The sequence below is a fragment of the Callorhinus ursinus genome, unplaced genomic scaffold (assembly GCF_003265705.2).
Source record: "Callorhinus ursinus isolate GAN/ISIS: 27379988/994484 unplaced genomic scaffold, GSC_fseal_2.0 scaffold88, whole genome shotgun sequence".
Taxonomy (NCBI): domain Eukaryota; kingdom Metazoa; phylum Chordata; class Mammalia; order Carnivora; family Otariidae; genus Callorhinus; species Callorhinus ursinus.
Window position 1 is genome coordinate 2497790 of NW_027397150.1, and position 13684 is coordinate 2511473.

At 46.3% G+C, this 13684-nt stretch overlaps 1 pseudogene; it reads left to right on the plus strand.

Annotated features, from left to right (window-relative positions):
* Positions 1 to 11379: 11379 nt before the first annotated feature.
* LOC112814958 (transcription factor SOX-12-like) overlaps positions 11380 to 13684 on the plus strand; it is a 6780-nt pseudogene continuing 4475 nt past the window's right edge.

Here is a 13684-nt window from a genome sequence, read left to right on the forward strand (position 1 = left end):
TATTTGAGAGAACGAGAGAAAGCATAAGAGGGGCGAAGCTCAGAGGGAGAAGCAGACTCCCCGCCGAGCAGGGAGCCCGATGTGGGACTCGATCCCGGGACTCCAGAATCATGACCTGAGCCGAAGGCAGTCGCTTAACCAACTGAGCCATCCAGGTGCCCCTGAACAGGGATTTCTTAAAGAATATTGTATTAATAATTATTGCCTTGAAAAGAGAGCAAAAGAAGATCATGAAATTCTTTAAAATGTTAAACTATACACGGCATTCCATGGGGTGAAAGTATAGACCATACCTGGACACAGAGGCTTCCTTCCTTAGTTTAACTGTTTGCTTTGTTAAGCAAGATAACAGAGTTAAAACGAAAGCCCTGGGTTCCATCCTGAGATATTTTTCTAGGAGTGAATAAGCCAGTTAAGAGCAGGCTTCTATTTCTGTTGTACAGTCTTCACAAGGTGGCTCCCTGATGATAGAACCAGGGTAAAGGCCATTAAAATACTAAACCCTGGTCTTGTCTGGACCCCAAGTGGCCAGGATATTAAACTGTGTGTGCTCAGATGGCACCCCAAGACCTAGCTGTCCTTCTCAGCTTTCCTTCTAGCTAACACCTCCCATGGGGGCTTCCTTCTGTAGATGTGTACCCACATCCCAGAGTGTCCACCATTCCACACTGAGATAGAAAGCTGGGAGAAAGAGGGGCAATCATGGTGCTTCCTATGTTGCTTACTGAACTTCTCAAAATACAAGAATTTGCTTTAAGATCCTGGGTTCTAAATTTGGCTTGTTGACACAGGTATGCTAGGTCATGGGCATGGAAGAATATGAGAATCCCACAACAGAAACAGCTTCTCTTTCCCACAAGCTCTGCACCGGATCTAGACCTTACTATTACTACCCCAATTCACAGATGAGGAAACAGAGTCTTAGAGAGCTAATAACTTGTCTGAGGTCACATAGTAAATAAGGAACAGGGACAGCACTTGAACATAAGCTCCACTACCTCCTGCCACACTGGCCTAGGAGACATGCTGCTTAGCAAAGGCTTCATCATTCTTTCTGAGTTCTGCACAGCATATCCTAATGTATTTATCATTAAATATCTATGACCCTTGACTTATTTGGTATTTCCTGTCCTCTTCTTAGAAACTGCCTCCGTTTGGGGCGCCTGGGTGGCTCAGTCAGTTAAGTGTCTGCCTTCAGCTCAGGTCATGGTCCCAGGGTCCTGGGATCGAGCCCTGCATCAGGCTCCCTACTCTGTAGGAAGCTCGCTTCTCCCTCTCTCACTCCCCCTGCTTGCGTTCCCTCTCTCACTGTGTCTTTCTCTGTCAAATAAATAAATAAAATCTTAAAAAAAAAAGAAAGAAAGTGCTTCCATTTGACCTTAAGGCCCTCTCTTTCCCGCTCCCTTTGGTCCCTCTACCATCAGCCCTTTGAGCTCTCTAACTTGCCGGCCACTTTTGGCCACTGGCCCCCAGGTCTGTGATTGTTGCCTTGCTGGCTTTTCCAGCTACCAGTCCTCTACAAAGACCCATGTTGGGTCTGCCATAAGTATGATTCCACTCTGCTTGTCCTGGCTTTCACCTGGAGGCCCCACAGATCTTGAAATTTACACTCTCTGTTCTCGGAAATCTCTAAGACCTGAAATACTTGGCCCCACTATGGGTTGGCTCTAATTCTTCCTCTAATGATTAATATGTGTGATAGCTTATGCTGCCACCCAAAGTCCCTGAGGGTTCAGGTTTGACCTGACACCAATGAAAGTTTTTCTTTTTCTTCTTTTTTCTTTTTTTGAAAGTTTTTCTAATTGCAGAAGTATTTGTAGTCAAAGGAGCATGGAGTCCGAAAAATATGAATTGTTAACTACAGGGATTTCATTCACTACTTGTATGACCTGGAATAAATCATATTGTTGGTGACACTGAGTTTTCTCATCTATAAAATAGTGCACTACAAGTTTACTCATGTAATGGGTGCTGTGATGTGCTGCTCGGGTCTGAGAACCAAAGCAACCATTCCCCAGTTGCCAGAAGCACTGGTGCTTGACAGCTTGCAGTCAAGTCTCTCCTTGGGAGCCACCCTCAGGCAGTTCCTTCCATGAGCACCACCTACATTTAACAAATGGTCAGCTGGTCACTGAAAGGGTATAAAAGTCTAGTCCCCTTGCCTCAATTTGGAGCAGCCCTTAGGGGGCATCCCGGCTCCCGAGCTCCTCGGATAGTCAGCTGAGGCCTTTGTTCCAACTGCTTCTGGAGTTCCACTTCTCCCTCTGCTCAGTCCTTTGTCCTTCACTTCCCACAGGGATTGATTTCACAAGTACCCTTGGTACATTTCCTGCTCACAAATCTCCATCTCAGAGTCTACTTTGGGGGGAACCTGACCTTAAATATCTCATATATTTTCCAAGGGGTAAAACAACATAGTGTCTATAAAGTACTGTATTTGATATAGCATGGACACTCAATGCTTGCTAGTTCCCTCCTCTTCCTCATTGTTTTGTCTTTCACTCATTCCTAAGGATACTCTACCAAGGGAACTGAGGCCTTCCAAGAGATAATGTCCCTCCTTCCACCTGATCAAAACTCTTTCTCACCCATAAATAATTAAACCCGCTCTTAGAAAATTGTTCATCCTCTTGATGGGAGCCACCAAAAGTTTTGAGCAGGTGAGTAACCATATTTCTGCTTCAGAAAGGTTACTTCAGACACAGTATGGGAGAGATTTAGGTAAAACTACAGACAGGAGATGATTAGAAGAACTAATAATCTCCACTAAAGAAGTGGCAATGAGGTAGGAGAGAAGGAAGTCCATTGGAGACTCATTTCATAGGTGGATTTGGTGAAGTTTGGCGACTGATTGGACGTGGGGTGTGACAGAGAAGAACCCGTATACAATGGCCTTTAGATTTATGGTGTAGTCTTCAAACGTATAGCAATGCCAGTCTCTGAGATAGGAAGTATAGGAGGTAAAGATAACTTTGGGTCAAAATTGGGAGCAGGAGTATAAGATTAGTTTGTTCACTTGGGATATGTTCAGTTGACGTATTTATGGTTCATCCAGATAGAAATTTCCAGAGAGTACTTGAATACACAGAACTCAGTTTCAGAGAAGATATAAATCTGGGGACACACACACACACACACACACAACCTTAGAAGCTATTTTTCCATGTCCCTCATCTCACTATCAGAAAGCAGAGATTTAGAGGTTAACACTTACTACTGAGGGACTTGCCAGAGGCAACATGGCCAGTTTTTATAAAGCAATGACCAGAAACCAGGTCTCTTCAGTTTAGTTCAATCTACTCACCCCCTCACTGAGTTTCATTTTGCTCTATTTATATTCATATTTCCCCAATGTAACAATACCTTACATACAGTAGGTATTAAAAATATTTGTGGAATAGACATGCTAATTACAACCATTCTTTGAGGTAGGACTGGCCTCTCCTCTCCACGTCATCACTGGAATTATATCTCAGCAGCATCTTGGAAATCATCAGACCCAGGGAAGTCCTACTTAGCCACAAATTTGCATTTCCCCAGGTACCTCCCAACTCCCCTCTACTTCCTCTGAGAGTGAAAACTCTGTTGTGCAAGTCACACCCTTGGGCAGGTTTTGTGCTCTGTCCACAGACCTGAAGGGAAGATTGCTAAAAGCAAGAAGAATAGAAAGAAGGTATTATTTGGGGTACAGAGATCACATAATCAATTCCTTCTTATTTTACACCTGGAAAAAGTTAGGCCAAGAGATCTTGTCTTGATTCAGTCAAATTAAAGCCCTGTGCCTGGGAAAGAGGAGGGAGCAGTATGAGACAAAAGAAGGCAACTAATACTTATTGAGTACTTACTGTATGCCAGACCTTGTGCTGAATGATCTACTAAGGTTAACTCATTTAATCCTGATGAAAAGAGCATCCAATTTTTCACATGAGGAAACTGAGACTAGAAAGTTTACTTTTCCTGGGGTTCTAAAACTGGTAATTGGTGGGTGTTGGAATTCAAACCTAAGAAGTCTGGCTCCAGAGTTTATGCTCTTTCCCTTACATCATGCAGCCTTCCAGAGGCTTCCATTGTGGTTCTAGATGTTAGGTATAAGCCTAGAAGTGGAACTCATTCCAGAGCTTTCTTGAGGTACCAACAAATCTTCTAATGTTGCCATCATAGCAAGCCTTGCAAAATTCAGTGGTCTGGGGTTTGAGAGAATCCAGGAGACCTTTATAAACAGAGGAGAGAAAATAGGTCAAGTCCCAAAGAGTGCCCAAGTGGACATCAGCAAACTCCAAAGGAAGGAGAAAACATCTTTGACTTCCAGCTTCAACTCTGCTGGTAACTTGTTACATGGCCTCGGGCATGCCACTTCCCTCTCTTGGTCTTCCAAGATTGAAAAAAATATGGGGAAATACAAATTCTGTGGGCTTCCCTACTGATGATTTCTGAGTCTTCTCTGCAATAATCATCTCCGTCTCACAGGGGATATAAAGAAGTAATATATGGGGGAGGAGAGAGTCTCATCCCTAAGAAGTGGTTTTGGGGCTTTGGAGAAGCAACAGTTGGTCTGAATCTTGAAAAATGAGTAAGAGTTTTTGGGCAAGCAAGGAGGGGAGGGGGAGGGGAGATTCCAGGAAATACAAAAGCTTGAGCAAAGGCCGGGTGAATTTGGGGAACTACAAGTAGTTCAGGAAGCTTGCAGCATTGATGCTAGGGAGGGGCCAGGCTAGAAATTAGACAGAAGAATTCACAGAAACCAAGTCACGTAGGGCTTAGTAGTCACCTTCAGGCCCTCTAAAGCACCTATCCTTGAAGATTTTAAACATGGAAATGTCACAGTCAAACCTGTGTTTTAAAAAACAGGTTTGACTGTGACATGGCGCCTGGGTGGCTCAGTCAGTTAAGCGTCTGCCTTTGGCTCATGATCCTAGGGTCCTGGGATCGAGCCCTGTGTCGGGCTCTCTGCTCAGCTGGGAGCCTGCTTCCCCCTCTCTCTCTGCCTGCCTCTCTGCCTACTAGTGATCTTTCTCTGTGTGTCAAATAAATAAATAAAATCTTAAAAAAAAAAAGACCCTTCTACTCTGTATTCATACCCTCCCCCAGAGAATAGCCTAACAGAGAAAGAAGCTGCTCCTGTGCCTGGGAACTGAAATGGAAAGACATTGTGGGGCAGAGCTCTGCTGAACTACAACCAACCTATAACCCCTACCTATGTTATTCATGGAAGCTTTCTTCTCTTCTTTTGGATTCAACAGAAAAATAAGAATAAGAGAACTGTTATCCAACACCTCAGAGAGCTGCAAAGTTAATCAGTTGCCTCTAATTGTGTTTGACAAACACCCCCAGGATAAAGGCTTTCACACTGTGATTTCCCAGTCAGGTCCAATAAAGACAACCTTGCAAGTGGGGTCTTTCAAGGAACCACCTGATAAATCAAATAAGGACAATTCTCTGAGAGTGAAGTTTCAAAGGAGTTCCAACCCTTTTCTGCCCCGCCAGTGGCTGCCACACTGTTGGCTTTCACCACGATTGTGGGCTGTTGGTTTTAAAGGCAAGAGAGAGGCTAGACAGAGTAGGATGGGTGTAGGGCAAGTTAAAATACCACAGAACTCACTATTCTTACTGGGATTCAACCATTCTTCTTGAATAAATGCTCTCTGAATTGCTGTAAGCCTTTGGTTCATTTCTAGAATTCTGAAAAAGATGCTTCTGATTATTTTTTCCGATTTTCTCACTGACTTTATTGATGAGAGAGCTTTTGGAAGCCCTTATTCTGCCATTTTTGTTAACATGTACCGTGTGTGTGTGTGTGCCATGTGTGTATGTGTGCATGTATGAAATTCTATCAGGTTAAGAGAATTCTCAGGTACTAGGTTGATTTTTAAATTGTCATAAAAATTTTACCTTTTTTCTTCATTTATTGAAGTGATTTATGCTTTCCCCCCTTTAATTAGCCAATGTAGTTAATTACATAAACAGATTTTTTGAAAGTTAAACTATCTTAGCTTTCCTGGGATAAGTCCTATAGCATATCTTATTATGTTGATGAATTCAATTTGGTAATATTTTATTTAGAATTTCCATTCACAAGTAAGATTGGCCTGTAATAAAGAGAACTAAAGGGAAAATCGCCATCATTTAGTTGACTGAACTCAGAGAAGACTGTATCCATGGCATGACTTCTAGGTGCAAGAGTTAGCTATAATTTGGGGCGCCTGGGTGGCTCAGTCATTAAGCATCTGCTTTCAGGTCAGGTCAGGATCCCAGGGTCCTGGGATCAAGCCCTGCATCGGGCTCCCTGTTAGGCAGGAGGCCTGCTTCTCCCTCTCCCCTTCCCCCTGTTTGTGTTCCCTCTCTCGCTGTGTTTCTCTCTGTCAAATAAATAAATTTTTTAAAAATCTAAAAAAAAAAAGAAAAAGAGTTAGCTATAACTTTTAGTTGTTTCCTTTTGGGGAGTAGGTAAATGTATTCAAAGCTACACATGAAAATCAGTTAGGATTAAGATTAGATGAGTTAAAGAGAAATGAAAAAGAGTGCCTTAAACAAGATACATCTTTATTATTCTCACTAAAAAAAAAAAAAAGAGGTAGGCAATTTAGTTAGGTATACCGATTTTTCTATATTTCTAGGATATCTGGGATATCTCTAGGATATGGTGGTTCTACCATGGTCTTTATCCTCATGGTTCAAAATGACTATTGAAACTCCATCCATGCATTTTTGTCCTAGAAAGCAGGATGAAAGAAGAAATGGAAAATACCTTCCTATCCGTTCCCAGAAATCCCACACAATTTCTGCTTATATAGCAATACCTAAAATTTATCTACATGTAAAGAAATTGAGAAATGCAACCTTTACAGGAATGGCAACGTATCCAACTAAATATCAGGTTTGTTGATTTGAGAAAAAAGAGAAGACAAATATTTTTTTAAAGATTTTATTTATTTATTTGAGAGAGAGAGCATGCGTGAGAGAGCACAAGGGGGAGCTGCAGAGGGAGAGAGAGAAGCAGGCTCTCCGCGAAGCAGGGAGCCAGATGCAGCTAGATCCCAGGACTCCCCCAGGACTCCAAGATCATGACCTGAGCTGAAGGCAGACGCTTAACTGACTGAGCCACCCAGGCGCCCCTAAATATTTACTTAGTAAGCAATTGGGAGTCTCTGCCACCCACAAAATGGTTTGACCATGTAAGAGGGAGACATTTTGGGGCATCTGGCTCTGAGAAAATACTTGTTTTCAAGATTTTATTTCAAGTCCTTCCCCAGTTTTCTCCATGTAGCCACAACATTTTGAACCTATTTTGTCTCTACTTTATGTAGAAATATACAATTATTTAATACGTAAATAAATTTATATTTATTTATTATCATGTGTAAATATGTGATAAAATTTATAGAAGTATATATATTTACCACAGTCATTTCTGAGGCCCATGGATCTACCTCTAAAGCTTCTGTATTGCATTATATTAATCATCCCATATCTAGTAGAAAAAATTTTCATAAACTAAAACCAAATTGAGGGCTATTTGAGTGGCTCAATTGGTTGAGCATCTGACTCTTGGTTTTGGCTCAGGTCGTGATCTCAGGATCGTGAGATCGAGCCCCATGTCGGGCTCCACACTTCACGTGGAGCCTGCTTAATATTCTCTCTCTCAAAAAAAAAAAAATATTCTCTCTCTCTCCCTTTCTCTGCCCCTCCCAATCAAAATAAATAAATAAATCTTATAAATAAATACATAAAACCAAACTGATATCTGGAATTTTTCAATAAGATATTTCAAATTTGCTAATTTGCCTCTTCATCCTGCAGAAAGTTCATATAGAATCACTTAGAATTAGTTACAGAATCAATAGAATCTGTAACATTTTCGAAACTTTCCATACATCAGTGAAAGCAATCTTCAAAACAAATATCTGGCCGTGCATCTCCCTGCTGAAAGCCCACCATTCACCTGCCAATGTTCTTAAGATAAAATTCCCAAGAACCTGTATGAAATGGGCCCTGCTGCCCCAGGAGTCTCATCTCCTGCCATGGTTCCTCCAGCCTTCCCAGACCCACTGATTTCAGCCTGTATCTCAGGAGTGGCAAAGCTTCCCTCTTTTTCCTGAGTTAGGCTTTCCTGAATTCAGTTTTGTATCTGCTGGTGCAAAGCAGGAGAGGTAGGAAGTGGGAATTAGGGCAGTGTGCCTGTAGGTCCTGGCTTATAGATCTGCCTGATGCTATCAATAACTATCTTTGTTGACTACTTGGAGAATCACAAGAGGGTGCAGCTGATTCTCCTCCAAACTTACCTCTCCCAGTCCCCTCACAAGAGATTGGAAAGTGATTACTGGCCCTGTACAGAATAACTCTTATATTTCCTGTTTTCCTCAGAAAAATAACACCCACTCTACCGTGGATGCAAATAAAGTTCTTTACTGAATTGCCCAGTGGATCTCAAAAGCCCAGGGAACTTCAGAAGAAACAGTGGTTAGTTACAGGAATTTGCACACAAAGCAGTGTCACAGGTCTGGAAAATAATTAGAACTGATTCATCTTGATGGGGAACCCTAAAAATTTGCCCACTAAATCTTGCTACCTAGACACCAGGGTTTAGCTTCCCCCTCGATTCTCCTGGTTACTCCCAAACCCTTCAGTAAAATTCTCTTTTGTTTGGGTATCTTGCATACAACTAGCTGATACAGAAGGCACAGTTCCTGCCTTTGCAACCCTCCCTTGCTTTTTGCAAGTACAAATGCCCTGGCTTTGGCCTGATGCGATTGAAATTCTCCTTTGCTCAATCAAAGTTGGTTTTGGAGTGGGGAAAGGTAAACTGTAGTCTATTTTGGATGAGAAAGAAAATAGGTCCTCTCCATTCTAATCAAGTCTCCATACCAGTGAAATTTTGCAGCTAATTTTCTCACTAGTTTTCCTAGGAAATAAACAGGCTCAGTCCCATTAGGAAAATGAAATTTTTCTTTGATATGACCCTTATGAAATTAAAGTCCCAGAATTATTATGCTAAGGAACATCCAATTCTTTGAGGACTGGTTTATTTTTCAAGGACCACCACCCAAGATGGCTCTCTATTTGTGATCTAGAAATGTGCCCACAGCTTTCTTTAGATACTTTTTTGCTCAAATCTCTCCAGCAACCAGGTTGTTTTTTCCTTCCAGAGCATCCCTGTCTCATGCTCCTTTCTTCCATCTCGAGGGCTCTTCCTCCACACACATTCCCCTGACCAATCTAACGCCTGCTCATCTTCTCAGTCTCTGATTCCAAAAAGAATTTCTCTCTGACCCTCAAAACTAGATCCCATCTTCCTGATTTAGCTCAGTCCTCAGTACTCTTCTGTCTAGAAGTTGTCATATCTTATATCTGTAGCACTGTCTTAACCGAAATTAAATTACTAATTTTCCTTAGGGCTGTCTTTCAGACTAGAGTATCATCTGCATGAAGGCAAGAACAATGTCTGTCTTTCTGAGTACTAAATCTAGGATTGTGTTTGATTCATAACAGTTGTTTTATAAACACATATAACCCTATTTTTAAAAAATATTCTGAACTCAGCTGGTTGGGAGCTAACATCAAAGAATGATCTTTCCCTCCTTCACATCAAGTCTAGGTCAAACCTGCTTTCTGTCACTTAAGGATGTTTCGGGAAAATCCCTCAGTTTCATTTTTATCACTTCTAGTAATTTAATAGTACAGTTCAATGTAAAACTCCCTTTTAACCTCTTCCTGTCACTCCAGCACAGGCTTATCTCATGGTCCAGAAACTCTGTAAGGGGAGGGAAGTATGATCTAAGCTCCCCACCCTCCTATTTTACCTCATCCAGTTCCAGCTTCTCAAATGGCTCAGGGCAGGGAGGAGAGAGCCAAACTGTTTCTTAGTTGTCCTGCTGCTGTTGATCATCTCTTTCTCTGGGCTGCTATTCACCCACTGCAGATGCCTCTATAACAGACACCTGAATATTGGCTTTTTTGGGAAGCACCATGCAAATGCTTTAGGGGCCTCAGCAAGGTTTGTGGGGGTGGGGAGCTCTTCACTGAAGACTGTGCTGTGTGGGAGAGGTTCTCTGACTTGGCCTCTTCTGGCCTCTCTCCTCCCACTCAGCTCCCACTATTGGTGCAGCAACCTCATGCCACTGGGATCCGCCCACCTTGTGAAGCCTGGTTACTGTCTGCAGCATCCTCTGGGGACACTACACCCCTGCCATTCCAAGCAGTGTGTGTGCAGGCCGGCTCCCATCCAATGCCACACTTCTACCTTAGGGAAGATCAATAGATCACTGCCTGGCCAGGAAGTGAGACATTAGTATCTACTTTTTTTGCATACCTTGAATCTCTCAAGTGGGGCTTGCAGAGCCCCTTTCAATGGGCATAATGAGAAGGGCACCTCATTCATGAGGAGTAGAGGGAAAAGCCACAGGTCTCTCCCAACTGCAACTATTTTGATCCTGATGGTTCCCTTTCTCTAGTCCCTCCCCAGTCTTCTGCTTAGATGGAGTGGAGATGAGAAGTGCTGGGTGACAAAGATACAAATGTAGTGATCCGAAGGGGTACGTGCACCCCAATGTTTATAGCCGCAATGTCCACAATAGCCAAACTATGGAAAGAGCCAAGATGTCCATCGACAGATGAATGGATAAAGAAGATGTGGTATATATATACAAAGGAATATTATGCAGCCATCAAAAAGAATGAAATCTTGCCATTTGCAACGACGTGGATGGAACTGGAGGGTGTTATGCTGAGTGACATTAAGTCAATCAGAGAAAGACATGTATCATATGAACTCACTGATATGAGGAATTCTTAATCTCAGGAAACAAACTGAGTGTTGCTGGAGTGGTGTGGGGTGGGAAGGATGGGGTGGCTGGGTGATAGACATTGGGGAGTGTATGTGCTATGGTGAGCGCTGTGAATTGTGTAAGACTGATGAATCACAGACCTGTACCTCTAAAACAAATAATACATTATATGTTTAAAAAAAAAAGAAGATAGCAAGAAGGGAAAAATGAAGGGGGGGGGAAATCGGAGGGGGAGATGAATCTTGAGAGACTATGGACTCTGAGAAACAAACAGGGTTCTAGAGGGGAGGGGGGTGGGGGGATGGGTTAGCCTGGTGATGGGTATTAAAGAGGGCAGGTTCTGCATGGAGCACTGGGTGTTATACGCAAACAATGAATCATGGAACACTACATCAAAAACTAATGATGTAATGGATGGTGATTAACATAACATAATAAAATAATAAAATAAAACAAAATAAAATAAAATAAAATAAAAAAGAAGAAGAAGCGCTGGGTGATTGCCTGAGTAGCAAAATCAGTTCAGTCGCCCCCGCCCCCAGCCGCGGAGAATGCGGACGGCCCCCGGCGGCGTGTAGCTGCCCCGGGCCCAGGCGCGATGGTGCAGCAGCGGGGCGCGAGGGCCAAGCGGGACGGCGGGCCGCCGCCCCCGGGGCCCCGGCCGGCTGAGGAGGGGGCGCGCGAGCCCGGCTGGTGCAAGACGCCGAGCGGCCACATCGAGAGACCGATGAACGCATTCATGGTGTGGTCGCAGCACGAGCGGCGGAAGATCATGGACCAGTGCCCCGACATGCACAACGCCGAGATCTCCAAGCTCCGCTGCAGGACTCGGAGAAGATCCCGTTTGTGCGGGAGGCGGGGCGGCTGCGCCCCAAGCACATGGCGGATTACCCGGACTACAAGTACCGGCCACGCAAAAAGAGCAAGGGGGCGCCCGCCAAGGCGCGGTCCCGCCCCCCCGGCGGTGGCGGTCCCGGCAGCCGGCTCAAGCCCGAGCCGCAGCTGCCTCGCCGCGGGGGCCGCGAGCAGCGGGCGGGCCTTTGGGGGGCAGCGCGGCGGCGCCCGAGGACGACGACGAGGAGCTGCTGGAAGTGCGCCTGGTCGAGACCCCGGGAAGGGAGCTGTGGAGGATGGTCCCGGCGGGCTGCCCGGGGACCAGCGGAGCGCGCCCAGGGGGCGTCGGGCGAGGGGGTGGCTGTCACCGCCGCCTCCCCCACTCCGTCGGAGGACGAGGAGCCGGAGGAAGAGGAGGAAGAGGGGGCGGCGGCGGAGGAAGGCGAAGAGGAGACGGTGGCGTCGGGGGAGGAGCCGCTGGGCTTTCTGTCCAGACTGCCCCCCGGCCCCGCCGGCCTGGACTGCAGCGCCCTGCACCGCGACCCGGACCTGCCGCCCCCCTCGGGCACGTCGCATTTCGAGTTCCCGGACTACTGCACCCCCGAGGTTACCGAGATGATCGCGGGGGATTGGCGCCCGTCTAGCATCGCCGACCTGGTTTTCACCTACTGAGCCCACCGTCAGCGGGGTGCGCACGCCCCCAAACCAGCTGTTTACATACAGGAATCAGGTATTGGGGCCCCTCGGAGTCCGAGGCTGGCACCCCATCTCCCGCGCAGCCTACCCCCTCCTAGACGTGCCCATTCCCCTCAAATCCAGACATGCCTCTCCCCCGCAGACACACCCCAAGGCAGCCCAACCCCCACTCTTTCCCTGACATCCAAGCCCCGACCCGTCTTGCCCCCTCCCGCACAGCTACCAGCAGCCAGCCCCCCTCCTTTACACCTCACGTCCACTCCTACAGACCTGCACCCCTCCCCCACCTCGCACACGCCCCTCCTCGTGGCCGGAGGACACGCCCCTTGCTCCTGAATCCCTCCGCCTTCGCCCAGCCCGCCTCCTCTCTTGTTTAGGGGGGCGCTGCGGCTTGGCGGCACTGCGGGCTCCTCCCATGCCCCCCTCCTCCCCTTCCCCGATCGCTGGGGCCCGCCCCCTTCTCACGCATGCTGAATACTTCTTGGGAGGAGGGGGCCGGTCCCAGTCGACCCGCAAGTCTCTGTGGCCGGCTCCGGGAAAAAGTGGGGAGGGTGTTGAGCGATCCTGAGAAATCTTTTGATCCGGGAGCCGCAGCTTCTTTTCAACCCGACGGGGCGTCACTGCCTTGATGGGAGGAACACTAGGAAGGGGGAGAAAGAGACTAGCTGGCCCCGAAGGGTTTGGTTTGGAGCTTGGAACTGTCCCTGGTGGCATAGCCCCTTTTCCTTGCGGGGTTGCCGAGACTGACGTGCACCTCCTCCTCCTCCCCCCTTCATCCCCGCCTACACACACACACCGCCAGACTGCCTGTACAGTCTACCTCGGTCCCAGAATCCTCCCTTTCCTTTCCCCCACCTGGGAACTGGGAATAGGGTCTTCATCTGGAACTGCACCACGAGAGGACTGCCCAAGAAGACTCCGAACCAAGGCATTTATCAGTCTATTTGGGGACAGGGTTCTTGCTGCTCCCCACCCCCCTCCAAGTGCCCCATCACGTCAAGGCACACTCCCAGCCTGGGCTCCTCCCTACGCCCACCACTCCTTTCTATCACTCAAGTCCTGTGCCCGCAGGGACAGTATTCAGTGGGAGAAACTGAGGCACGTTGGTCCAGGGTGGGGGGTGTTGAGAATGAGGCATGATCAGCCGGCGTGGCAAGAAGAGCCCTACTTTTTTTTTTAATTTTTTTTATTGTTATGTTAATCACCATATATTACATCATTAGTTTTTGATGCAGTGTTCCATGATTCATTGTTTGTTCATAACACCCAGTGCACCATGCAAAACGTGCCCTCCTCAATACCCATCACCAGGCTAACCCATCCCCCCACCCCCCTACCCTCTAGAACCCTCAGTTTGTTTTTCAGAGTCCATC